The sequence below is a fragment of the Colletes gigas genome, unplaced genomic scaffold, assembly GCF_013123115.1.
Source record: "Colletes gigas isolate AHSC1104 unplaced genomic scaffold, ASM1312311v1 Colletes_gigas_Sc00004, whole genome shotgun sequence".
In the NCBI taxonomy this organism is placed as follows: domain Eukaryota; kingdom Metazoa; phylum Arthropoda; class Insecta; order Hymenoptera; family Colletidae; genus Colletes; species Colletes gigas.
The window spans coordinates 8,524,259-8,548,874 of NW_025106633.1; the positions used below are offsets into that span (position 1 = coordinate 8,524,259).

General features: G+C 49.0%; 1 protein-coding gene across 1 annotated transcript in view; it reads right to left on the reverse strand.

Moving 5' to 3' along the window:
• LOC122405275 overlaps positions 1–24,616 on the reverse strand; it is a 142,407-nt gene that overhangs the window by 35,017 nt on the left and 82,774 nt on the right. The gene's annotated exons all lie outside the window — the stretch shown is intronic.

Consider the following 24,616-nt stretch of genomic DNA (forward strand, 5'->3'; position numbering starts at 1 on the left):
ATATGTAGAAAGGGATTCAATAAAGTTGTAATTCTTTTTAGCAAGAATTCAAAGTACAAACAAACTATTAATCTCATGGATTATATTAAAAAGACTATCATCGAATAGAGTCTGCTTTGTAACGTTATAGAAACGCAACTTCCGGTATGAGTATCTAGTTTCAGAATCTAATCATTCTTATGAAATGTTGAAAAAATGGACGAACCATGTAGCAAGCATTTTCGCAAAATATTCCTGCGCGATAGTAGGGAATTAATTAATGAACGCGGTATTTTGGGAGGTATTTGCGACGTTAATTCAGTGGCAGCGGTAGATCGCGTTAACGCGGCGACGATGAACATTTTTTTGAAATACGTCGGTCGGACTGCGGCCGACGAGGATCAGGCTAAACTGTTATAGAGATCGTTAGCAGCCAACCCTTTGGCGAGATAGTGGAAATTACGGGGGACAGGAAATTTGCAGTCGACCCGCGAGAGAGAGGCCGGTGTTTCCGAAACTATCTGCTCTAAAATTTTCCGGTGGACGTTTAATAATTAGCGTAGCGACGCTTAACTACCCTCGACCTTTCTCTCTCGCAAGTACTCGGCCATTCGATGTCCCCTGCTCTCTCTTCCTACAACATAGGTCTCTGTCTCTAATTGGGAATTGTCGAATCGCGTAAACTGTCAATTGCTACACACTCGGGTGGAAAAATGGAAGGTTTCTAACTAAAAAATAGCGCATTTCCCCTTGTCTCTGAAGAAGAAGAGGTTGAAAAGTCATCGAGGATCCAAGATACTCGGTGCCTCGCTCTAAAATTTTCCGGTGGACGTTTAATAATTAGCGTAGCGACGCTTAACTACCCTCGATCTTTCTCTCTCGCAAGTACTCGGCCATTCGATGCCCCCTGCTCTCTCGTACCTCTTCCTACAACATCAAGCCACCACAATAAACATAGGTCACTGTCTCTAGAAAACTGTCAATTGCTACACACTCGGGTGGAAAAATGGAAGAGATCTCTAACTAAAAAATGGCGCGTTTCCCCCTTGTCTCTGAGGAAGAAGAGGTTGAAAAGTCATCGAGGATCCAGGATACTCGGTATCTTTTCGTCGCCTCGGTCCGCATCGATCGCGAATTCGTAGCCGGGACGCGGCCCGAAATAAGATAAGAACATATCGTAAAGCATAATAAAATATAAAGCTCGCGGTCGGTACTCGGGTCACGTAGCCTCTCCGGGGAACTCGTGCGCGAAAACAGGAAGACGTTTCTCATCTCTGGGGCGGGGCCACGGGTCACGGACAGGTGGAAGTTTGCGTTTTATCGCGGGTTCGACAACGCGGGAATAAGCGATAACGTTCCGCGAGAATCCGTGGAGGACGCGTTGCCTCTCTTTCGACGTGGAATATACCAGGGGTGAGAATTTAGCGTGACGCTTCGCGTTCTTGGAGTGCTCGCCAGCGATCGCTAAACGTTTTCCGCGTGGTCCATATTCGAGGTGCCAGCGCGAACAAATGTCCCGGCGTAACGCGTTGGAAATAAACCGTCGCGGGTCGTCGTTTGTCTCCGGGATGGATGTTCTCGTGTTTGTTTATGCACTTCCGGGGGTGCATTAACGCCCAAGTTACTTCTCATCGACGTTGCAACGATATTTTGTACTCGTATCGTCGCGTGCACGGTGCTTTATCATAATTCTGTTGATCGATAAACAATCTCTTCGTTTTGTAATTTATAAATAACGCGTCCGGTCGAAGCAGTTTCGATGGTCGGCTATAATGTTTCCGATTGATTGGACACTCGTTCGCTTCGATATTCGTGCTTCGTACATTTGGAATTCACTTTCAGAGGACTCGGTACACTTGATAAAATACCATACGTTATTACGTTTTTAATAACGCGCAGAGGAAACACGGACGCGAAATTAATATCGCTCCCGCGCGTCTGTTGGCTCGGGCGATCGTATCGATCGATAGAAATTAATCGTTCGCGCGATATTATTTCCATTTTTCCGCGATTCTTATCGTTCCACGAAGCTCCGCGGAATCTGCGAGCAGAGAATAAGCGCCGGGAGGATATGTTTGACGAACGATATCAATCCTTTTTCCTGATTTCTTTTACTCGTATTTCGAGTGTACACGGTAGCTTTTGCAACCAAAAGCAACGCAAATTGTATCAAACAGGTTCGAATGCGTGCAGTTGCGATTGCAGCTAGGAAAATAACATAACGACGACGTTTAAAAATTAAGTACAGAATCGGAAATCGGCGTTAAATTAACGGGTTCTCGTATATCTAGCGTTAAGAGACGCCTGAGCCTATTAAGACTCGTAGACGCGCGTATAATCGACGGTGTAAACGTTATTCAAATGGGCCCGGGCCATTGCGATTCAGAATCGCGCGGCGGCCATTAAAATTCATGAGCACCGCTTCTGTAATTTCGTTTTTATTCGCCTGTACGTGTTAATACGAGTTTCGCGGTACCAACACCGTCGAGGCGTGTTCCTTCGAGCAGGGGTTGGTCCCCGCGAGGGTTAAGAAGGCCGGTCGCGTCGGAATTTGGCCGGCGTATACAATTTCCCCGGACTGTTTGACAAAACCGTCATTGCTCTGCGGTTTTTCCGTCTGGTCGGCTCGGAACGTACCCGAAATTCGGTTTTCAAAGGGGCGAAGGGGGTTTTCTGGGTGTCTCGCGCCTCCGTCCGTTCCACGCACCGTCCCGTAATCCTATCGAGTTTCAGAGAGCAACTTAATTAGTTGCAAAATTAGCGAAAACCACGAGGGAAATGGCCCGCGCGCGAGACCTCCCTCGGGGACGGGCCGAAAGGGTTCGAGAGGGAAACACCATGGGATCCAAGGGGTTGTTTGGTCGAAAGCACCGAGGACGAAGTCCGGTGCGTATCCAGCGTGTTTACAAAACACGATACGCGGGGGAAAGGCTCGTAGACCAAACGGAAACGGGCGACAGGTTTTGTTTCTCGAGTGAAATTTTAGAATTAACTTTTAATAACAACGGCACGAGGCAAAATATTGCTCGCCGTGTCGTCGGATTTATTCGCGCGCGGAGAGTTTTCGACAAAAAAAAAGTTCATATAATATTAATAACGATTTATGAATATTTATGTGGGCAATAGTAGACTATCGGGGAAGTCTTGTTTCCGCAGGCCGGACAGAAATATTCTACGGTTCTGATAGGGAAATTGGTTAATGGGCGTTATTAAGGGCATACGATCCTTGTTTGAATATTCATCGATCCAGTTGTTTGTTTCGACGATAACGTATTCACGCCCGGATAAATCGATCGCTCGGCCTCGCTGCGATTTAAATTCCGTGGAACGTGGCAGGGGAGGGGGGGGCGGAGTGGGCGAGGAGGCGCATACGCGTATATTTTTTAAGCGAGATGGTTGTTCGTTAACGACGTATCCCGTTTCGGCGCGTGTCGCTGAATTTTATTACGCCCCCCCTATAAAAAATAGATACCCCGTTTATTCCATGGTTCATAAATTTCGGATTATTTCCTGTTCCCATTCCTCGTCTCTTCATTGTTCGCGCTTACCCCCCCACCCGTGCTTCCGCCCGACTCGATAAAAACGATTACGCGGTTTGTTTTATTTCGCGTTCGTTGTTTTTTCAATGCCCGACTCGAGTTCTTTGCTATACAAAACAGGAAAAATAATATTCAGCCTGGGGGAAAAGCGTGTCCGTAGCTTCTCGGATCGTTCCGTTAATTAAATTAATTATAATAGCTACGGTTTCGGTAACTTTTATGGAAAGCTATTCTCTCGAAATCTGTCAAAATGTACGCTTCCACAGATCGCAGATTTTTTTCTATTTAACCTCGAACGCATCAGGAGAATTTGCTCGATCGAGAGATTCACCTTTCAAGACTTTTAAGAATCAGTTTGTGAAAGTTGGTTCCGGCAATCTTGATTTCTCTGGAACATCGATTCAACGCGAGCCACGTATTCACGAAGAGTCCCCTATATTACCACGGAATGGCTATTAATTCACCGAACCGAATCGATCGTTCCATGGTACTTTCATTGCGCCACGAAATCGCGATCGCGGAGAAAAAGGGTCGCGACCTCGAAGAAGTAAATTTGATTAAGCTCTTTTCGAGTGTCCGTATTGAAAAGGAACCGCGACGTATATTCGTTCGGGCTCGAGTCGGTCCGCGGCAGCCGGTTTTCCGTTCTAAATCCATCAGACCGGGGACCAAGCGTGCCAAGAACAAAGCTGCTTTCACACCATTGGCCCGCAAGAATTCCACTAGCCTCGATCTGGTCCGAACAATGCGCGTCTCTGACAATACGGGACCTTTTTAATTAGTAGCCGTGCTCACGGTGTGTGCCAGAGAATCGCTCCGCGGCTTTCCGTTTTCACCGGCTCCGATATCGAGAGCACCGAACAACGGACCTCGCCCTGACAAATCGTCCAGGGTTGGACTTTCAACGGAAACGCCATTTCTCTTCGACCGTCTGCCAATGGCCGACCCCACGACTATGCATTCTGATTGCACGCGGCAAAGAAATTTATATCACCGACGTGGAATTAGCCTCCCCGAATCATAAGATTTCTCTTTTTTCGCCTCACTGCGAAAGATTTTCGATCTCTAATGTCGAGATACTTGGACGAAACGTGAATTTTTCAGCTTGATAAGTAAAATATCGCGTGGCAGCACTTCCCGCGCTCGCCAGCAGAGGGCTATGGCTCGACACCTCTCTCGCAAGTGCTCCATTTTCCTTTCCTTTTCTTTCACTTTCTCCTACACGATGACACCGCGTTAATTGTATTTTGAACTCCCCCTAACACCCAAAACGAGTACTTTTTTTCAACTAAATTACCTCGAAATTTCTCAAAGCCCCGGAGCTTCCCAGGTTTCCTCGGCGTTAGTCAGATTTCCCGATCGACCGGAACGGATGCGTTCCGCGAATGAGAATTTTCCACGCGGAAAGGTTCTCGAGGAGGGGAAACGAGGGGGAAAAAATAAACGTTCGAACAGCCCGGACGACGACGAAGTCGTCGAAAACTGGGACGCCTGGCGTCTCCTCCACCCCTCCCCCGAGTGACTCCGACAAATTCCGCTCAGGTTTTACGAATAGCTCAGCGAAGTCACATCCGTTAGAGGGTTCGCTCGAGAAAGTCCCTGGAACTAAGTTCGGGTCCCGCGATATCCCGCGCGCGGAAGGAAACTCTGCCTTATCCGGTCCCGAGTACAACCGAGCTCCCGGTTTAGGCGTCTTTGAGGAACTCGATGGACCTCGAGACTACCTCTGTTCCGGCCTGGGATGCTAAACTATCGAGTAACACCGACGCAGCCACGCGTTCGATCGTTGATCCCCGGGCCCTCTCTAGACGATTGTTAGCGACATTTCCGTGTCTCGCCGAGGATCCGTGCCCTGTTAAATAATCAACGAGCTCCAGACTCCGTTCGCGTGACTGGGGTAATCGATACTTCTCAATTTTGCATACGGAAAGTGATTAGAAACCGAATCGAACCGTACACGTCGCGATTCGTTAAGGAAATTAATAGCGTCGAAACGGGGACAAATTAAATTAAAGTGCCGCGGGCCTCGAAGATGCGTTTCCAAGGGAATTCTCGTTACTTTTTAGCAAATTCGAACTAGTTTTCGGTAGCTGGTATCGTACGAACTTTGGCCCGTGGTTACGAAACGGTTAAAAGCAGCAACCTTCGACGCGATCCATGCTCCAAAAGATTTTCCTAACGAGAGGCCGATCGACGCACGATTAAACGGATAGCGGGATCGAGAGAAAACGCGATCGTATATCGCGTAGAATCAGCCGCGGATGAAGTTTCCGTCGGGGCAAAGGCAAGTTCAAAGACGCGTACGACGGAGTCCCAACCAGCTGGAGCAAGGAATCTCCGTAGCCCCGGTGATTCAACTCGATAGAACTTTCCTAACAAGTTGGTCTTAACTCGGTGCAACCGCGAGCCAGCCGTGTACCACGTGCAACTGCACTTCCATGTGCACCTTGCCGCGTCTCAGACCTGGCAGCAGCCGCCCGAAATGCGTGGAGGCGAGACGTGTACCCAGAAAGTGGATAACCCAATTTTACTCGGGTTCCCTGAGCCGGGTTGCACTGCCAGCGACGGTTGCCGTTTCGCTCGCGCGCACCCAGCAACCCCCGTTCGTTGACCTTTTCTTGTTTTGACGGCGTATTTTCACCTCGATCCCCGCGAAACACAGAATAATTCACCAACCGAACGTTCGAGCAGAAAGTGTGCCAAAGAAAATAAAAATAAGCCCCTCGATCGAGGCTTTGCTTTCCGAGATAATTGAATTCGAACATCCCCGGCGCGTCTGGCCATCGATCACTGTTTCTACTTGCGCGGAAGTCCAATTCGTACGCTACGAATTCTCGAATGTTAACACGTTATCGACCGGTGGCCTGTTTATCGACTCTTTACCGACCGGTAGCCTTTATGAGAAAAACTGCTACCGGTCGGTAAAGCGTTAGGAATTCGTGGAATTGTCTAAAATGAAACAGCGGTAATTCAACAGTTCGCGTCGATGGACGTTGAGAGAAAGCTGGAGGACGAGACACGCGTTCTGAGAAGCACGCTTTCGGAGACGCGACGTTTTCAGTCTGGAGAATCAGGATGATTCGGGCTGTCCTTCGTCGCGCGACGAAGGTATTAGAGGGAGTCGTCGAGGGAGGAAATGAAAATTCACTTGGCCAGATTCCACGGGAAACGAGCGATTATTGGACAAGTAACCGAACGGTGCGTCGCAGGGGGCAGGAGGACCGTTGGATTTCCTGGCGCTGACGGGGGACGCACGAGATATAATTGGTTTACTAATGAATTTATCGGAAGCGGCAATTAGTTTGCATCGAACCGGCCCGATCGATATCGTCCGCGAAGGAGAAAGAAATTTGGACACGTGCAGAGGAACGTTAATCACTACGATTTCCAATCTGCCGTTCGGAGGGTGGAACTCTGCCCTCGATCGCGTTTAAAAATCCTTTAGACCTCGATGGTTTGCCTATTGTTCCCGTCTGTTGGCACTGTGCGTGCGTGGCCGCGTCTTCCCGAATTCTGTTTCCGTAGGAAAGGGAATTTTCTACCTTTCCGCGAGTTAATTATTCCGTGTGTAAATCAGAGGGAAGCAGCCCTGCGCTGGCAACGGTCAAAAGGCCCCGGGTACTCGTCTATCCAAGTCTTGTTTATGAGTTCTTCGGACCCCCGAATACCTAATTCGCGACGCGAAAATATTTGACCGGATACGGTTCAGCTTTCGAAACGTTAAACACGGGGTAGAGACGTTCGGTGTCAGGCTCTGTGAAATGGTAAACGGCATCGAAAGGTGCCATGCCTGAATAGGAAACTGTTTTCACGGTTTCGCGACGCGTCGCATTCAATGGAAGCTCGACGAAGATACAACCGTGCATTTTCACCGATTCTTGACTCAACTCGCTCGACAGAGACTTTTGAATACAACACCGTATCCCTTTCATTCGTTATAACGAATTAGCTACGCGGTGCTTTCGACGTCGTCGACAAAAACGGAACGAACATCGACGCCGGAGCTCTTCTTTCATCGACCCCGGTGAGAAGGCTGAGGGGCGGGAGGGGGAGGGCGGAGGAAAAAAAGACAAAGTTTCAGTGGCCGTATAAAATCCGCGATACCGCAGGCGCGACGCGAACAAAAGCTGTCGGTACCGGATACTACGGGCGCAGACTGCGCTAACCATATTAAATAAACCAGCCGCCTGTATTTCACTGCGAAAATCCGGCCGCGGGAACAGACGAGCAGCCATTTTTAACCTGTTGAAGCGCATCACTATCCATTATGCCGTTTGTTACAATGGATCGCGGCTCGACGTATTTTCCGCGACTTTTTCATTTCCGCGGTGCTATCGGGTCTGCTCTCGCTCGTGTTATCGTTCCTGGATGCTCAACAATCGGTCCCGCGAAATTTTTATGCAGAATTTCTCAGGCAAAACGATAGAGAGTCCTGTGAGCGAAGAGAACCTCTTCCACACTTGTTACCGCAAGGGATGCTGTCGGTATCGTGTTACCATTTCCTGGGTAGGGTTCGATGAAAAAGAGCATCGTTATCAGCCATACATGTCTCTGAGATTTTCAATATTCTTTGTCTCGAGCTTCCTAAAAATCGGCTATGGTAGGAATCAATAATATTAAACTGGGAGTGTGATTTAACCCCTTACAATTATAAGACCACTCATTCGTCATGAAGCCTTATAAATTAAAATTGTACGAACGAATTTAAATAAAATTAAATAGCGTACGTTTGAAAAATTATTTGGAATTGAATCGTAAGTCAACGGGGTTAAGGCGATTTGCGAAAGATAAAAAGTATATTCCCTTCGAAGACCCTCGAGGTTCTATCAAACGAGATTTCAAATGTTCCGGTAAACCGTGAGAAAATTGTTTACCCCGTGATAGTTGCGAAGACCGCCGGAGAGTGTATATTCCGAGTCGTGGTCTTTTTGTCCGCGTCTCTCGAGGAGAGTGCCCGACGGAAGTTTGTGTTCCGCGTGCTCATGAATTACCGAAGGACCGGGCGTTTTCATTCGTCGTGGAACTTGCCGCGGATTTAATATCATCCGCCCTCGCGAGTCTGTCGGCGACTCGCTTAATAGTTAATTAGTGGAAACAGGGTGCCCAGGGACCCTAGAATTTGCTTTCATCGTGCACGAACTTGAAGGGAGATTCGAGGGAACCGTCAACTTTCTTGCGACGCTTTAGCTCCTTGTTACTGAAAGCATCGACCGTCGCGTTCTTGCGTTCGAACGGGAACGGACGATTCGCTCGTTGCCACTTTTAACAAAGCAAGAAACGGACGTAGAATGAGTAATCCCTCTCCGAAGTTCGCTGGAGGGTCTGTAAAAAAGTTCGTTCGCGGGTAAAAATAGTTTCCCTTTAGAAAATTACGCGAAGACGGCTCCGTGAACAGTATCGTATCGTGTCGTAATATAAACCGGCCTTAACTCGCGCGGTTTTCGTTCGAAACGCGCCTCTCGTCGCGGGTGTCGGTTTCAAGCGACGTCACGGTTCGTTAATTGGACATTAAGCGAGTCCCCTGTGCTGTCTTTCGCGCGTCCGCCTAATTGACACGTCCTGTGTCCGTAAATAATCCGTCTCGTCGGCGAATCGTTGAGCAAATTCGCCCAAAAAACGAGACCCGTGCGAGTTTGCCCCCGTAAAACTGGAAAAATAGCCCGGTCCGATGGGTTAATTGGAACCATTTCTGCCCTTTGTTAAATCCGTGGACGGTCGTTTAGCAATCTCCAAAGAAAATATACAGATCATAGATGGAAGGTTGTTTCGGGAAGTCGGACGGAGCGCGGCGTGGCATTTGCTCGGAAAGCGTTTCGAGTTCGCGGCCCAGGGCGGCAGGATAATCTAATTAAAAATAACAATTAATAAGAACGTGGAGAGAGAGAGAGAGAGAGAGACCGTGCACTCAAAGTTCCACTCTGGGCGTCTTAAAGTAACCCGGCGCGGCTCGCCAGAACTTCTTCCATTCCCTCGGTCTCGTCGCGGGGAGCACACTCGACCCAGAAAAGCTCATCTCCCGTTATCTCGCGAGTCGGAAGGAAATCTTGACGAATCGTGGCAGGGCGTCCTCGCGAGGAAAAATTCGCCCGAACGTTCACGGAATGAAACACGCCGCGGCGCGAACGCAATTTCGTCCGTTGCCCTCTTAACGAACCTTCCACGGCGTCACCGGGCGAAAAAGCTCGCGCAATATTGGGTCGAATTTGCATTTTATTAGCCGCCGAGTTCTTGACAAAGAACGCGCAAAAACTGGCGCAATTATTATTCGGACGGTTCTCTCTTCTTTTTTTTTTGTTTCAAACTCGCGCATTGGAAGAAAAAAATTATCGACGAACGAGGCTAGAACTCGAATACTTGGCGAGACTCTCTCGAAATTGCTAAACATTTGCATTATCGGTTTTGTTTTGCGCTCGAAACTTTGCACGGGAGGGGGGAGAAATTATTCCGGCGTTTCGATTTCACCCGCGACCTCGGCTTTTCGCGGTACGAGTTTCGTTTTTTTGCCCGGGAGAAGTTGGTCTTTCGACACGGATAGACAGAGTAACGAAGCGTTGTAATCCTCCCGCGACACTGTTTGATTTTCAGCTTGAAAAGCTACGCTAACGAAGTCCTCGCGACTTGTTCGGGGCTCGCCGGTCCAACCTCTAAGGAACATCGCGATAGAAGCTGCATCGTAACGTCCGTGACATAATTTCATCGAAATCGAACGGAGACGCGTGAACGCAGGACGACGATTAAAAGTGGATTATCGACGTTCGACCGTGAGTGACCCTTCCGCGATCGCTACTTCGAAACTACGAGAACCTCTCACGGCCACTTTTTACGACCCTCGTGCTTTCGATTCGCGTAACACCCTCTGCACGTCGAGTCAACGAGGCGTTTATTAGCCCTCAAGTTTCATTTCAACGTTAAACGTTTTCGATTCTTCTCCCTACCCATTCGTTTCTGCTCGAACGATGCTCGAGACCCAATTTGTAATGGAACAGAAGACCTTTCGATACTCGATCAGGCATTGTTTCTCGTGCTCTCTAACAGAGGGCTACGCTCTTGTCTCTCTCGCAATCGCTCGACTCACCCACGATACGAGAAAGGATCGATTGCAAATAAACAACCGGTAGAGAACAATCAGGAGGCATATACGGTGATGACTTTAACGTCGCGCGAACACGCACCTTGGTCCCATTGGCGTCGAATGTTTCAAGTTCCCGGGGGTGTGGAGTAAGGTGCGTGCACCGACCGCGAATGTTTGACTCCGCGTCCCTAATTCGCCCGGTTACAACGAAACAAGCCAGAGAAGGGGTGGAGGGTGCCGGGCATTAGGGTAAAAGTGGCCGGGCAGAGGCGAACAATCCGCCGGCATTACGGGCGTACGGTTTCAGCTTGGAAATCCTGCGAAATGGCCGGGGAGGAAGCGTCGCCGCGGCTAATGCGTGCCATTTAAACGTTTCACGGGACATTGTGCCGGAACACGGTACTTGGCGCGAACACGCCGGTTCGTTAGAGCGCCGTTTGTTTGCACGGCTTCGAAACACTCGCTTCCCAGCTGCGGCCTGAACGACCGACCGCCCCTGTCTATCGGCCTCGTCCGACGAGAGTTTTACGTCATGCATCGTGAAAGCGCCGAGAACCCGGGACAGCGATTCGATTCCGCGGTACATCGATATCGAGATCTCACCTAAAGGCAGCCCGAATTCGAATTCGAATTCGAATTCAAACGCGTGCCTGGCCACCGATCCCGAATCAATTCCGATACACTGGTTCCTCGGTTTTGTTGCACCCGGGGCAATAATTACTCGATTTACGCGCGCGGTATCCGTTTAAACGACGTCGATTCGCACGCACGAAAAAATGTTTTCCTGCGTGTCCGACGATCTTATCACTTTACCGACCGCCGGCCTGTTAATCGGCTCTTTGTTACCGACCGTAGCCTATCAATCGATCGCGATTTTTCATCCACGAAGAGAATATTTAATTACCAAACTATAAGCTATAGAATTTCTCACACACGAAGATATGAACTTTAATTTAAAGTTCACTCAAGTTTGGTTTCACCCTGCTCGAACTTGCTACGTTTCTCGTATTTGAAAAGCAACTGATTCGAACGGGCTAGTTTCGAGTTCTAAAACTGGTAACCGCGTGACGGTGCGTTTCTCGATGATGCTTCATACGTAAACGCGTACCCCGTAGTACTTGGTGCGCTTGTTTGCTGATGTTTGCGGTCCGCGTTAGCGCGGCCAACCGCGCATTAATACTTCATTGAAACGTCACTTTGCCTATCTTCCGTGGTCCGCGAGCCGGGTGGCAGGTTCGCGTTACGCAGACACGTATCGTGTTTTGTTTTGTCAGGCGAGTTCGCGCCAACGTTTTCGTTTTCCAACGAGCGACCGACACGCTCGAGGAACCATGACACTTGGCGTCCAGCGGAGGAATTTTACTATAATTTCCCACCGGTACGAGATCCGGTAATCCATAATCTGTAATCGACAGTTCGAACGAGTTTGAAAGTAAAACGACGGTGTTTGAAATTATTTCGAGTCGTCGTTTTTCTCGTGGGTTTCGAAAAGTATTAATTTCCTTCGAGGATAAGAAGAGGAACGACGGGAGAAGCGGTGACGGTGGATTTTCGATTGGTTCGCGGGCGACAATGGCCGATGACGAAGTTAACCGAGGACATCGCGCGATAGGTGCACGCAACAGCGAACGCAATCAGTCGATGGCCGCTGCCGCGAGCGAAACGCAACCCCGTCGAATACGTACAATGAATTAAAATGATATTGTCGGCGGTGACGATTCGATCACGTTTTATAAATCACGGCTACGACCATGAATATTCATACGACCGGCGTTTTCCGCGTCGCCGGTCGCTGGCCCGTCTCCGAGCACTCAACAATTACGCAACGTCGTCAAACGAACGTCGCGTCGGTTACTTTCGCGCGGCTCGGTCAGGTTGGCGCCTCGTATTTATAGTTTGACCCAATCTCACGGCGAAATCGTAAAACATCGGACGGACGAAGGGTGGGCAGGGGACAGCGGAGGCTTTACGCGAACGTCGTCACGCTTCTGGCATCCGTTTCTGTCCTGCCGTGTGTCCCGGAGCGACGAAATTAACGCGAAGAGGTGAGTAACCGTCGCTTTCTCTGACCACCGCTTTTGTGTACGTCGTTCGGGTTCGAAATCAAGACCGTCACGCTTACGAACTAATTGCTGTATTTCAGTCGATATCCGGTTATATCTTCCCAGTGAACGCCGTCGTGGCGAAAATTGGTTATAATTACTGCAACCGCCGGAATGATTTTAGATACACTCGCGTTTGAAATAGTTTCGATGCGTATTAGTACTCGTCCCTGTCTACGTTTCGAGCTAGAGTTCGTTCGGGGGCAGACGTATCGGTTTACACTTCCTCAAACATCGGGGAATCAAAGGAGACTCTTTGCAAATTAGTAAAATATAATAGTCATATTATACAGTTGGTAGAATGTGGACAATTCCCTCGCTCGCCACCTTTCTCGCAAGTACTCGATCACACTACCCAACTGACGTCTAAGATAGGACTAGAATTGTAGCAGGTCTAACGTTCAAATAGCAACAGCAGCCGTTTACCTAATCGACGATAAAGTGTTCCAAAACTAAGAAAAAGCAATGACGTTCCACTTGTTCCGTATCCATTCCGTTAATTACCCTTCGGTCGGGTCAAAGAGATACAAAATCGGATAAACGACGCCGAGAAAATAATTCATCGGAACAGGAGTTCGATCCGGCGGAACAAATGAAGAGGAATTACGAGCGGGGCAGCCGGGCAGCGGGAGAAACGGGAGATGAAGCCAGGGGCTGCGATTTATCGCGCTCAACGGCACCGACATCAACGGGAATCGAAGGAAATCACGAAGCGTGTCTCGTTCGAGCGAGAAAACGTAAACAGCCACGGGTCGTTTCGACCGACGCGATACAGTCTTATCTCCTGGGAGACTTTTTAAGGCGGTCGGGAGTTTAACGATCGCCCGGAACGACCGGCCACTTTTCCACCCGTCGAACGATCCCTCCTTCGTTTTCTCATCGAACCCGTAGAAAAAGAAATCCGTCGACTACACGACCCCGAACCCGCCGTCCAATTAACCGGCCGATTACCTCCGGGTTGCATTATTTGCTCGCGCCCGGAAGTATCGCGTTTATCTCCGTTTCCGTGGCCCATTTCGCGTTCCACGAAAACTGACCGATCGCCTTCGTCGATCTGGGTCGTCTCGTTGTCGAGAGAGAGGTGATTTATCTCGATTAACCCGGGAACCGAGAACAAGATTGAGATTTTGGTATCTATCCGGGATCAGAGATATTTATAACAGTGGGATAACAGCGGTTTACCACCGAGAGACCCGCAGATTTGAATCTGACGTCTTCTCCTATTTGTAAAGCATATAGATAACTGTTTAAAATAGTGATCGGCGGTTCACAGTTTCACGATACTCGATTTTCGAGACCAGTCGAATTATATAAAAAACAGAAGCGATCAAGCCTTTTATTATTATTCCTAATTTGTTACCCCCAACAATTCACGTCGTTCCAATACCATTCGAGCGTAAAAATAATTGTTTCCGACTGTTTGGTCCAAAAGTATCGCACTGTGAGACGATTCGATATCGTTTGATGCGATAACAAGGGCGGTATTGGATCGTTTGCGGCAAAGGATCGACCGCCAGTCCTTGGGCCCTGTCCGTGAAGACAGGTACTATTTAACGGCAGAAAGCCGTTAAACGGCGATCCTTTGCGTTCGTGTTCACAATTACGGGCGCTGGCGTCCACGAGCCTATAGGATTTGCACGTTCCGGGTCACCATTAGGCGGTAGCAGCGCGAGTGGCGAGATACGTATTCGCCCGGTGGTCTCTCTCTCAGTGCTATTCCTGGACGCGTGTTGGCTCGTCGGACAATTGTCAGCTTGGTTATATCGACGCGTGCCTTCGCTGGAACTAATGCCGCGGGGAATTTCATGTTTCCTCTGCAGCACTTGGACAGACATCGGGACAAAGACAGGCACGGGCTTATCCATTGGCGTTGCTACGAGCCCCGGCTATACACGTTCGTCTCAAAAGACCGGCTCCATTTGATCCATCTGAAAGCCCTTCCACCCCCTCCCACGCGAAAGGCCATTTGCGAAATGATTTCGCCGTATCGCCGTTCGCCCGATCGCCCCACGCGCCCGCGAGTTACGTGATTAACTCGAAAGCAACCGTCGTTATCGTGCCCGCGTTTGTACAACCGGCGTGTAATATGTTCGTTGTCGCGAGCCTACGTCCAACGAGGGTGGAGACCCTCAACCCCTTTCGTTCGCCGCTGAATGCCGGCAAATGGAGCGGCACGTCATTTTCTCTTTCGAGGGACACGGTTTTGTATCTCTCTTTTCTATATTTCACTCCCCAAATCATCAGCGTTGATCATTTTCAAAGATTCACTCGATTTTATCTTATTTTGCGTTGTTGCGAAGTCTCTCGGAATTCACACTTTACCGACCGATAGGAGTTACCTGTCGGTAACAAAGAGACGATTAATGAGTTATCGGTCGGTAAAGCGTTAAGATTCCACTTGTACTGCACGCGCCAGTTGATCGATCAAATAAAAATATTTGATACAGAGAATAACAGGTGTCGGGGAAGGGAGCAAAGTAATTCTTGACTTTGTCTGCCGGCATCTGTTGGTTTTCTATCCGGGGCCAGGGATGGAAGTAAAATTTGGTTGGGATCGTGTACACATTCAATATTTTCGGTGGATCGAAAGGCACTCACGACGACTTGCCACGGTTGTCCGACGCCATCGCGAGAGCCGGGCCGCGGGATCGGAATCATTTCGCCGCGACCCAGAAATAGCAAACGGGGACAGCGTCGGGGGGGGGTGTCTCTGTGTATTTGTCAGGAGGCTTTCGGGATAACGAGACCCCAACCCCTCCTCGCGACCCAATTCTTCCGCGGAGCTGTCGATAGCGAGGAGACTGTCAGAGAGAAGAGGAACGTAATGGCGGGCATCGATCGAACGGAGACCGGAGGGATCGAGGAACCCGCGGAGACCATACGGTCGGCTCGTCCTTCCGCTTTTCGGGGAAAAATTCAATTTACGGGAGAGAGGGGGGCGATGTCTTTGTACTTTTCAAGGATTCGCCCCCATTGAAAAGCCACGGCAACGGCGGCGATACCGTCGAAGAATGTCAACGGGTTTCCTTTCGTCGCCCTTTTCGCCCCCAGGTATCTTTGAGGAAAAAAAAACTTGGCGTCTCGAGGAACACAGATTTCGACGATGCTCGTTGGAAAATTACGTCGTGGATTCCACGTGGCTACCGACCTTGTATGTTTTTAATCTCCCACGAGATACTTCTCCTTCGTCGATTCGTCGAAATCTCGACTTCCGCCTCGTTCGGGTTTCCCCTCGACCAAACGCGTCCATTCCCCGCTGTTTCTCTTTACAATCCGCTTGTGCGCGTCCTTTGCTCGCCGTTCGACCCTTCGCCTGTTTCTTTTACCTACCCTCCTTTGTTTTCCTTTCCCTTTTCTTCCCTTGATGCTGTCCGGTTCACCGAACCGGTCGCGTTCGCTCACCATCCTTTGATGTATTATTCAGAGAACTCCGCCGTAGATCAGCGTCCTTCTATCGGCGAACGCTAATGGAGATTAAGAATGACAACGAGCTTTCGGTGGACTCGCGGGAATCTGGTATCGATCCAAAATGAAGTCGAAACAAGCCCAAACATTGCCAGTTTAACCACTGTTTCGGTATTCGATTCGATTCCGATACGAGACCAGGCATTTCTCAGTTGTAAAAATCGTTCGAAGGTTTTCGAAACGGACGTTTCACCAGCGCGGGCCATCGTTTCAGGTGAAAAGCAGATTCCTATAGAGGATACTCGCGGTTTCGCCCGACAAATGGCCGTCCTCTACCCGCGACACGTATCCGTTCATCGAAACGTCAGCGTTTGCCAATCATCGTCGAATCCAATAGGAACGTAGTCTCAATTTGTCGATCGTCCGTTGATGATCGTCGCGCGGACGTCGATCGTTTAACAAGGATATTTAACGTATCGATGCCTCGGAACTCGCGTCTCCCGTTCCGTCGATCGAAATTAGTGTCCGCGAGCTTTTCCCGCTCTTCCGTTCCGCGAGCCAAACGAAGGCACGGAATGCCGTCCAATTGCCTCGTTCAATCAATCGAACACTTTCCACCGGTCGCGTTCGAGGCTCGTCGAAAACGATTTTCGAGAATCGGTGGACCGGCTGCCTATCGAATTACTCCAGCGTCACGATGGTTAGAGGCGCAAACTTTGGCGAGAACAAAGGGAATTTGTTTCTTGAAAATTTCAATCTCTTTTTCCCTCCGGAAACTTTTCACGTTTCAATTAAATTTGTACCATCCGAATTTAGGTAATTTACAGATATCGTATAAAATAGTTTAAGGGGGGGAAAAAGGTGTTTTCATAGTCAACGACTGTTTTTGCGAATTTCATTATCGAGTATGGTTATTTCGATAATAGGCGGACAGGGACAATTGATATCGCGGCACGCGTTTCGGCCTGCAACACGAACGCTTTTCAATTAAGTAGTTCATCGCGCTCGCCGCTCGATAACCGACCATTCGTTTCCGGGGCAGCCTCGAATATTTTTTACTCGTCGATGGACATTTGCCGAGCGAACGTTTCTGGTTTATTATTTCACCTGCAAAAACGGATATACCAACGTCCCCCCAGTCGATCGTCTTCGACGCTGTCTCCGGTAATTCATTGTTCCCGTTGACGAAGACACGGGGTCAACGAACGCATCGCGTTGTTCGCGCGCCTCCTTGAAACTAATGAGACCGCGGGAGTCGGAGTTCGGAGCCCATTAACATCGATAATGCGAGCAGTCGAGAGCACGCGTGCGAATGGCGAACACCGGGATCGTAGCCGGAAAGAGAAACGCCGCGCACGACAAAGTCGTGACAGTAATTTCGGTAGCGAGCGAGTGTTCTCGAATTAATAACGAGGAGGTAGCGAGACCGAACGTTTCGCGCGAATTATTCGTCGATTTTTAGCGCCGACAATGTCACCGTGTTCGACGTCGTTTTGTTCTGTTTCCGCGCTGATTGTCGCATCGACCAATTAAAAGGAAGAGCCGTTCGAAACTGTGTCGCGTTGCGGTGGACGGGTGTTGCTCGTTTCATAGACGGACTTGGCCGTTTCATGCCAGGATAAACAACGAATAAATTATTAATGGAGTAAAAGTGAACCGAACAAGCGGTCGAACGCGTAAATTCGGTGACTTCGACGCGACGCGGTTCATCAATCGGCGAATTATGATTCACGACCCGGAATTTCCGATTTATTCGCGCCCAGCGTGAACCTCAAAAGTGTCGCGACAGTGACTTGGCCCCTATTCGTGCTTCGAAACGATTATTTTTAGTGATTTTAGTCATTAAATCCCTATATCTGATTAAAACCCATATAATGCAACTATGCAGGGCTTTGTATGCCCTGAAAATATTTAACAACATGGTCACTGGGAGACAAGACTCGAATCAATAGTTAACGCTCATAATTACGCAATTTATACAGTCATATCCGCCATATTGGATCCGATTAAAATGCATATAATGGCACTATGTAGAACTTCGTATGTCCCAAAAATATGTAACATGGCTACCGGTAGACAAGACACGAATTAACGCTCATAATTGCACAATTTATGCAGTCATATCCGCCATATTGGATCCGATTAAAATGCATATAATGGCACTATGTAGAACTTCGTATGTCCCAAAAATATGTAACGTGGTTACCGGTAGACAAGACACGAATAATTACGCAATTTATACAGTCATATCCGCCATATTGGATCCGATTAAAGTCCATATAATGCGGCTCTGTATGTCCAAAAAAGGAAAAGCGCCGCGTAAATTTCTCGGAAGAAAAACGAGTGTCGATCCGAAACGGAAGTTCGGTGAGAGCGAGAGTCGCTGTAGATCGTACGATATCGAACGGACAGCGCAGAGATTCACGGAGAAGACGTCTCGCGAAAGGGTCTTGGGGGTCCCCAGGTTGGAAGAAACAAACTTTTTCCATTCGTCCAGGATTCTCCGGTCGTGGGCTAACGACGCGAAACGAGCCCCAGCTTTCCGTCGTAAATCCGTCGCGCCAGGAAACGGGAGGAATCCGCGTACGACGAAACCGGAAGCGGAGGGTAACCGAGTCGTCGTCGTCGAAGGAAAAACCGACGGAGGGCGAGGAAGGGTGCAGGAGACTCGTTTGACGCGAGGGCTCGGCGAAACGACGGGAAACGACGGACGGTGCACGATCCACGAACCGGAAGTCGAGACATAATTCCTCCCTTTACGGATATTACTATATTTTTATTAATCCAATAACCTTCGAAATATATATCTCTTCAATGTCGAAATCGTAAGGATCGACTTCGAAGTTAATAAAAGTCGCGCGCGACACAGTGTCAATTTTCGCGCAACAGAACGTTTGGATTCGAGCGTACAATCGACACGGGATTTCACCTAAAAATCAGACGAGGCTCGTTCCGTGCGAGTTAGCTCCCGTTCCATTTACCAGCGATCATTTACGCGCGAACGACGACATAACCGTGGCAACGAAAATAAAACGGCGGCGCGTCACGCGTCGGGACGAAATCGGTCGATTTCCATGCGACGAATTTCCCATTAATCGTCGCGCTCGTTTGACTTTAAAATTCATGTGGAAATAATTAGCGCGTCGACGCTCGGATCGATCGTACCGGAAATCGAACCCGAGCCGCGACGCGCGCGATTCGGGGGCTCGTTACGAATCGAGGGGGGGAGAGGGATCCGTGCTCTCGACGCGCGTCACTCGAGCGTATTAAACGTCCTACGGATCCCCCCGTGTTCCGTCGACAACCGATGCCTTGACAACCGTTTCACGGGGACCTCCTTTTTTCTTTTTTTTTCTATTTCTCGTCCCGTGTTCGACGAATCTCGAGAACGAACGCGACGTATTTGTCACGGAAGCGTCGAGGACTTCCGGACCGGTTCTTCCTCGAACGAGCTTTCGTTTCTCGGCTCCCCGACGCTAGACGCGTTGGGAATATTCTTCCGTTTCAGGAAAAATTGCTTCGCGTCTCCCTTGTGAAATTATATCCCGAGAAATGTGTGTAATTCAACGTTTATATTTTTTATCAACACACGCGTACAATTTTAAAGATTGGAAGAACGAAAGAATAGCGCGAGGGGAGTAAGCTGATGCTTAAATAAATAATAAAAGTATCCTGTAGATTTAATATAGAACGCGGAGCGTGTCGTTGGGGGTCGACGTCGAGTGTATCCGTGGAGTTAGCCCAGATATTCTTCTCTATTACAAATTGTTATAATAGTAGTCGAGTTAATAATGGAATTACGCCCTCGGGTGAGCCTTTGTAGCGGCCACCAGGTGCTTCGTTCTTCGTCGGAGAATACGAGGGTAGGATTCAAAGGTTACGTTGAATTAGTAGATGCAATTTGTTCGGCCAACAACGAACACAAATTTCAGAATTAATATTTAATTCAAAGTCCCTTAAACAGAAACTTTTCTGTTGAAATACGCGTCATCTTCTCACCTATGAACGCGACACCTGTTACCTAGTAAAGTAGAACGAAAACAATATGTATAAAGAGACGTTGTGTCTCATTATACTGTACATATATTCGCTTTTAATTCTGTTATACTTCTCCTCGATATATTCGATAAATAAAAAGCTGTTGGTTATTTCTTCCTACGTAATTATTGTGTATCTGCCAAGATCACGGCACAGTTTGCGGATTAAAACTGCAACATTTTCTATTATTTAGAATATTTCCAGTATTATCCGGCACTATGATATTTCGATTTAAGTCCACCTTCGAAGAAAGGACGCTTCGATCGAACCCACTCGAGAATCCCGGAGTGTCAGAGAGGGCTGAGAGGAGGAAACGAGCTACGAGGGACGTCCCGATGGGTCCCCCGGGACAAACGAGTCGACTTTCGCGCTCTGATCAACCTTCGAAACCTCGATTCGTTTCGGTAGACCGAGCGTTCGACGCGCGTTACCGATTGACCGGTAGAGTTCATTCGACCGGTCCACACGACCGAATCCTTCCTCGGCATTAGGTCAGATAATTTCACTGTCGAATCTCGCCCCGACGCCCAGGATTCGTTATAGTTTGCGTTTGATCTCCGTTACTGTCGCGATCGGGGGAATTTCTGCAGCTCCTTTCGTCGACCTTGTTCCCGCGCCACGGGCAAATGGAATTGAACGTCAGAAACTCCGCCGCTCGAACAAACCAATTTGCGCAAGCAAACAATTCCGCGGAGATGTAAGTAAGCCGGGTGTACGAGCACGAGATTTCCCTTTAATTCGTCTCTCAGGAACGAGACGGGGAGGCGGAAGGTTGGGCGGGCCTCGGGGGGTGGAGGAACCATGCTCTCCGCGAGGAAATGAAAGAACTGGTCACGGATTACGGGGGATGGCCAGGAATATGTTTGTTAAACCGCTCGAACGACGAACGATCTTGGTAATTCGAATCCACCGAACATGCAAATTCGCGACTATTCCCGACGCGTTCGCGTTCGCGGCGCGGTCAGAGCCGACCTCGTAAGTCGTGTTTCAATATTTCCGCGCGCACGTGGCACGGGGGCCATAAAAGAACGAACGAACCAATCGAAAACTCCGTACCACGGTTTATGGGCCGTTCTCCCTGTATATTTTAGGAGACCACGCACGGTATTCTCCAGCGAGTGTCTTGAAACGAACTCGATCGCGGATACTACCCTCGAACGAGCCGTTAAATTACCTTCGTCGATGCCTTCCTACCATATTCAAACGTTCAAATTTAAAGAAAGCAAACCTGCTGACGTCCCTTGCACGACCTTAAAATTAATATACAGCAGCTTCTCTTGGGTCGAGCAATGCGTTTTTAGCGAGGTTAGGTGAAACCACTCAAATTTTTTTGTTTATGACAGTGAGAGAAATCACCGTTTGAAACGTCTTCAGGGGACGATCCGTACTTTGCAAACACACGGTAGATACGCGTAGTATGGACGAAACGCGCGAGGCCCGGGGACGCCCCGTGGATATCCAACAGGAACCGGGATATTCGTATGCGCATCGATATACGAATTCGTATGGAAATACGGGAGGGTGAACGCCGGAGCACCCTCCAGGCGTTTACAATTTTTACTCCATCCCCTTGGCCTCCGTCGGCTTTTCACCCGGCAACGCAAAGGGCCAGCTTTTCCCGCGGGAAACCCTCCCGCCCTGCCACGATGCCGCCTATCAATCATGCCCGATGGAACGACGTAACGAGTTGGTAACGATAATTTCGCTCCCGGCTGCACAGGATGCACCGGATTGCATGCACCGTTGCATTCGACGCGTCCAACGCACAGGCGGGGGCCACGGTGTTTTTTTTTCGAAAGGGAATCTCCCCGCGAATGGAATGTTTCGACGGCAAGATTTCAAACGCATTCTCGTTGATTAGTTTTGCGGAAGGAACGGAGCACTTGCGAGAAAGTAGCCCTCTGGCGGCGAGCGATCTTTCGACTCTCGAATACACTAATCGAGGAGCATCGAAGGGCTCGGATTCACTGCCCTGCGATTCCCCGTGATTCCTCGCGCCTCGATTCGCCGATTAATTTAATTACGCGTTTCACGGGAACGCGGAGGACGTGGCAAAAAGAAACGAGGGAACCCCTGGCGAACGTGATCAAAAGTTCGCGTTTCTTTCTGTCTTCTCCGAGGGAATTTCGAGTCGCCCCAGGAATCAAGCCCAAGTTTTTTAAGAAACTCCGCGCGCCCCGCGGCTAGAACTTTCCCGTGGAACGCGAACGGGAGAGATATCGCCGGGGACGACGACGAAAAGAGAAAAGAAAACTCGCCGAGGTGCCGCGGAGGCATCTCGAAATTAGAAAACGCGAGGAAAAAGCGCCGGGCTTCTCTTCTCCAAAGTCCACGAATGAAACGTCGCTTTTTGTTTTTAAGACGCGTTGATCGACACGTTCCAGCAAATCTGTTCTCTTTCGCGGACATTGCAGGTGTAGGTGAGAAACGAATAGGTTCCCTTTTGTTTCGTTTAACGATGCTTAATATTAAATTAAATAAGAATTGCGACGCATCTCCCGTACTCGCCAGCAGAGGGCTACGCTCTTAACTCTCTCACAAGTAGTCAATGAACCATTTATTAGAGCTGATAGGGTTGCCTTACCGAGAACAAAATCTTCAAAATAGTAACATAGCGTTAATTAAATAGCCCTGACAGTACTTACGAACAAATATCAAACAATACTAAATAGTTATACGGTTCGAAAACTGTTTTCTACTTAAATTGTATTGTAAAGGGATTACGTAAGATCGAGGTTGGAATGACCAAAGGAGAAGATCGGTTTCCCTGGAGGATCGATGATCTCGTTTGGGGAAGAAACGACGCGCCTTGTTCTCACCGCGAAACACCCCACCGGCGGTTCCGGCATTAGGGAACATTGCGAGCGCCGCATGTAATATTCAACTGTCTGGTTTCACGTGTCAGCGGAAGCTTCCCCTTACAGAAACTTCCGCGAACTTGTGCAATATTGCATTACACGTGGCCGTTCACCGCGATCTGCATTTTGAGCAACTCGTCGCCATTTCGCGAAACGCTGGCGCTCCCCGGATTCGAGAAAAATCCCACACGGCGTAACGAATTCGCGGAATTTTCATTGTCGAAGCAAAGCTCGACGTCTAGTAATACGTACGCACGTCCCGCGGCCATCGGCGGAACAAAAACCGAAAACGACTAGCGCGAGCAAACGTTTGCTTCGGTTACATACCATCGAGTATTCGGAATAATTACCAACTTTTCGCGAACGCGCGCGTACGGAACTATTTCGTCCAACTTCATCAGCTATTTAAATAAAATAATTGCGAGAATTGCTCGTAAAAAGAACGTATTCCAGTGTAATAATTGTAGGATCAACATCTGTAAACAATGCTAACACAACCACCGGTCTTTGTTCCTCGTTTCCGGAAACATTTCTGAAATTCCCTCGCGCTCGAAGCGCCGTAGTTTGCGTGGAATCCCGGACGTCGAGGAGCGGAAACGACGGATAGAAATTTTTTTTCGAACATCTGGTGAACGGCGTGGACAAAACCGGTGGCCGTTGGTTTATTTCTCGCACGAGCGGGATCGATCGTTCCCCGGTCAGCTCGCCGCGAATTAGCAGACTTCGAATCGAAGCGTTTTGGACGCGAGCCTAAAGCCAGGGGGGTGGATTTTTGCGCGCTACGAAAACACCGTCCGCGGCCATTCGTTTCTCCCGCGGGAGCCTCCGCCCGGTGGTTTCGCCCCGAAAAGAATTTCCATCAATAGCCCCGGGCATTTTTTTCGGAATATTACCCGGCCGTTTTTCCTCCGCGTTATTTCGCTAGGAATCTCTGCCAAGAATTCCGACGGATTATAAAAGTTCGCGGGGGATTATTTGGGGAATCTGCACGAGCGCGGTTTCACCGGCTGCCTTTTGTTGCTGTTCGCGTTTCTCCCGACGCGGCTGAAACGCGAACAGCCGCGCAGGGGATTTTTAGAAACGAGAACCTCCTCCCCGGGATCCCCGTTTCGCTCCAGATATTCCAGGGCAGCGGTTTCCGACCACCTCTTGCGTACGATCTGAAAGTTCCGGGTCATTTTACAATAACAACTTGGCGGTTTATTGTTGTAGGAAGAAGTCAGCCTGCTAGTCCTTCTCTTTGCATGAAATTACCTCTAAAAATGCTATTAATATTAAATAATTGTATTTACACTCGAGGTCGAAGGCATCCGGAAAGTCTTAAGTATCAAATTACATTTATTTTTATATTTATCAACGTTCAATGGTCGATCGAGGTGTGTACACAAATATAGAAACAGGTAGACGATCGAGCACTTGCGAGAGAGATAGGTTGAGCGTAGCCCTTTGGCGGCGAGCGCAAGAACGACCCAGCGCAGGACGATTCTCCGCGAGTTAATTTATTTATTTGCGGGAAAACCTATTAGCGATCGAACGTACGAAGCAATTAAACCGATCCCGAGATTACGACTGGCAATTTGCCGTAAATTCGCCCCCACGGAATGAATAATGCAACGTTGATTG